At 33.8% G+C, this 4039-nt stretch overlaps 1 long non-coding RNA gene across 1 annotated transcript; it reads left to right on the top strand.

Moving 5' to 3' along the window:
• Positions 1–369: 369 nt before the first annotated feature.
• Positions 370–3793, top strand: LOC135150250 (uncharacterized). The gene is made up of 3 exons (XR_010288553.1): positions 370–701; positions 2515–2709; positions 3619–3793. It is a non-coding gene; the product is annotated as an uncharacterized LOC135150250 (long non-coding RNA).
• The last annotated feature ends 246 nt before the right edge of the window (positions 3794–4039 follow it).

The raw sequence follows: 4039 nt of genomic DNA on the forward strand, positions 1-4039 counted from the left end.
TGATATTTATATGAATTGTTGTGAGGTTTGTGTTATCTGGTTTATTGAACTGGCTACTCATATGTTTTTGGATTTGAGATATTTCAAATTTCTATATGATCAAGGTAAAATATAGTTTATTTAAATATGTTCATATCGATTTTTGGATTGCTATTTGATTTTATAATCGATTTATGGATTTAATTTCGTTTAATTATTAATTATATTTAAATAGTTATTTAACATTTTGAACACCGTGGGCGTTCGGGAAAATTTCGCCATTAGGCTATTTGGGACATTCTGAGCATTATTCGTGTTTTAACTTTCTCAATCCGGAGTACGGTTTGCCCCGTAAATGATCCGGTATGGTTTTATTAATATTTTTAAAGTTAATAATTATCTGGTTGTCTCGTAGTGCGTGAAGCATATTCCAGGAATATTCCAAAGCATATTCAAGGAATATTCCAAAGCATATTCAAGGAATATTCTCTTATCTTCTTCTATAAATATCCTTTACCAGTTTATTTCGCACGTACAATCATTTCGTCAGTTTCTCTGCACGAATACCGAGAGAAGACGAACGGGTGTTCTTCGTGTTCTTCATATTCAAACGAGGATTTGAAGGCGTTATTGGAATCCGATGGAGGCGTATAAATAGTCAAAACGAAGCTCTCGACGCGTAGAATCTAGTTTAATCAACCGTAACACTGCAGATTTCACGGGTAAATTATTATTAATTTTCGAAAATTCGAATTATTTAATTTTAAATGATGAATTTTCGTAAATGATCTTGTTTGATTGTTTTGATGATTCCATGTTGTAGAGCATCTCGTGCCATTCGTTTTCATATATTATATGTTGAATTTTGAGCTCCGTAACATATAGAAACTGTGGTTTGATTTTTGAAATTGAATGTTCTTGAGTGTTCTTGAGTTTTTCGCCGGAAAGTTATGAGTTTTGGCCGGCTTTTTGATTCGCTGAATCTGGGAGGAAACTAAAACTACTGGTAGCTAGAGGAGGTGATGGGGAATCGGTTTCTAGGCTTTAGAAGGACGAAGGGTGAGAGAATAGCCGCCATCGGCGGCGGGAGGCCGACGGGTTCGGCCGGATTTTCCGGCGAATCCGGACGGTTTCCAAGGATATCGAGTATGTGGCTTGCTTTGTTGTGATGTCTGGGTGATTAGGTATCAGTTTGGGGAGGAACGGAGGCGGGAACGCCGTTTCCGGCGGTGTCTGGGGCCGGCGGCGACAAAATTGCCGTTTGGTCCCCAGACTTTTGAAGATGGTGAAGTTTGAGTACTGCGGTTTTGATTCTTACAAAACAACCCCTGTAAGTTTTGAAAGTTACACTTTAAACCCTGGCCGAAAACTTTCAAAAGTTTACAAAATAAACCTTTTGATTTAGTTTTCTAAAATTGTTTTATTTAATTATTTTAAATTCCAAAAATAGTTTTTAATTATTTCTTTATTCAAAAATAAATCTAAATTAGTTTCTAAATTAATTTTAGTTAGTAATTAATTATTTTAATTGGTCAATTAATTTAAATATTAATTGATTAATTAATTTAGTTAATTATTAATTAATTTTAATTGATTAATTAATTGGATTTAATTGTTCCTTTTGATTTAAAAATTCTGGAAAATAGTTTCGAGCTTTGAATTATTTTTCTAAAATATGTTTAAGGCTCGTTAATTGATTTCAAATGATTTCGGACCCGATCTTGAGTAATCGGACTTGATTATTTATTCAAAAATGGATTCTTTTACCTGTTTTAATTTCCGAAAAATGTCTAGAAATTCCAGAAAATTCCCGAAAAATCATTTTTAACCTGAGACTTGATTTGACATCAATTGGGGTGGGAGACCTTATATGAAATATGTTGTCTGCTATCTGTTTGATATGTTATGTGCCGATAGGAGAGTTAGAAAACGGTTTTGATCATATCTTTTGATCCGTAATTCAGAATCAGGTGAAACGAAAGGGAGATGAAAGCTTATGGAGTCTATTTTAATATAGCAAGATAATATGATCGAGTCTAGAATGTGAATAATTGTTGTTAAATGTATAGAATATGATTATATGTGATCTAATTGCTATTAATTGATGATTGCATGGACTATCTGGTTGTTCTAGTATTACATACATGTGATAAATGATTAAATGACATAGTGTCGTGTCTTGATAGATGTCGGATAAAAGCATACGGATTATAGTGATTGGATTTGGTTGGTTGATTGTTGATTGAGATAGGATAACAGGTGGATAGTCTAATAAATAGACGAGACGATGTCGGATTTTCAATAAGATTTATATGATATTTAATTGATAATATGTTATGTGAAATATGATTAGACTATATGGTAGAGTCAAAGCATGATTATGTGTTAAGTGATATTTGATGAGTTTAAAGAGTTATATAAGTGGGTATCGATATACGTTATGTGTATGCGATAGGTTATGCTACTGAGTTGATAAGTAGAGATAAGAATCAATAGATTATTTAGTGATAATGGTAGTATCTTATTCTCGTAAAGGGTTTGGACGAGACGGATACGATCGAAGACGTTCAGAAGGTCAAACGATGTTACAAAGCGAATAAGGAACGAATCGAGTAAACGAAGCAGTGTGGCGAATAGAGTATAGCCAAAGATGGTCTAGAGACTATGATATGCATAGAGTGTGAAAGTGGAAAGATGAGATTGAGATATGAGACTGGAATCGGATTTAAGGCAAGTTTTCCTAAATCCTTCCTCATATATATATTGCATGTTCTGATTATTCTGTCAAGATTATGATATTGTTTATACTGAAACCCTTCTCAAATAAACTCCTACTTCTGAGCATGAAACCATGATTGTTTTCTTCTTCCAAGTTTTGAAAAGCTAAACACCTAATTACTCTCAATTTCTATTCTGATCCATTCTTTCCAATCCTCAAGATATTAAAAATACCAGCTTTACAAATTAATTCGAAGTTCAGACCGTCATTGAAGCATGTGTTGCTCAGTGATAGTCAGAATCTAGAATGAACTGGGATCTTCTTGATTATTCAACCCGCCATTGTCATGCTGGTTTAGCAGGCTAAATTCAGTTGTTTAGCCGATAATGGAGGATACTGAATAGTTAGGAATTTCCTGAACTATGATTTATCAAAAGACAGGCTGTGGTTTATGAAATGTTGATTCCCAAAAGTTGATTTGAAATATTTCTGTTGTTGATAATGATTATGATTCTGTTCTGCTGATTGAATTGTCTATTGATTTCAATTGTTAGAATTGGATTAGTTTTTATAAAATATGTGGACCAGATTCGTGGTCAGACCAGATTCGTGGTCAATTATAGGCCAATGTGTGCCTTGGATCCAGTATAGAGAACAGGGCTGTGTGCCATGTTCGGGGTTAGTGCGTGACTGATCAGCAGCCTAACCTTTGGTTTTTAAGTAAAAATGTGATGAATCCAATTCGACAATTCTTCTGTAAGTTTGAATTCTGATTTCAATTACTGACAAGAATTGTGAAGTTTTCAATTACATATCCTGAACTTGTGAACCCTGATAAGATATTTCAGGACTATTGTTGCTTATATACACTTGCTGAGCATTGTTGCTCACCCTTGCTATTCCTTTTTTAACCATTTCAGAAAAGCTTAAAGATGAATTGCATGATTGAGATTGCGAGTATGGCTAAGGCTAGGCGAGGAGTCAGAGTATAGAGTATCCAGAGGACAAGTGGAATGTCCAGGGAGATTGTCAAGGTTGGTTCTAGATAGAATTGTATTAATGAGATTCAGTTGTAAGTCATAATTGGAATAGATTACAGTGATTCTTCTTATCGAAGATGATCTGAGGTTGTAAGATAATGTTTATTAATAGTGGTTGATTCTAATTTCAATACTGTAACCTGGACGCGATCCTGTTTTTAGGGGGTTAAAGTGTTTTCTTTTAAATCTTTTACTAAAGTTTTCAGGTTTTAAATCCTTTGATTTTATTACCTTTTTCAAAAATACAGGTTTTCAAAAGTGTTTTAGAATGATTTTGTGTGGTGACGTCAGAATCCAGACC

Source organism: Daucus carota, chromosome 2 (genome assembly GCF_001625215.2).
Source record: "Daucus carota subsp. sativus chromosome 2, DH1 v3.0, whole genome shotgun sequence".
Classification (NCBI taxonomy): Eukaryota; Viridiplantae; Streptophyta; class Magnoliopsida; order Apiales; family Apiaceae; genus Daucus; species Daucus carota.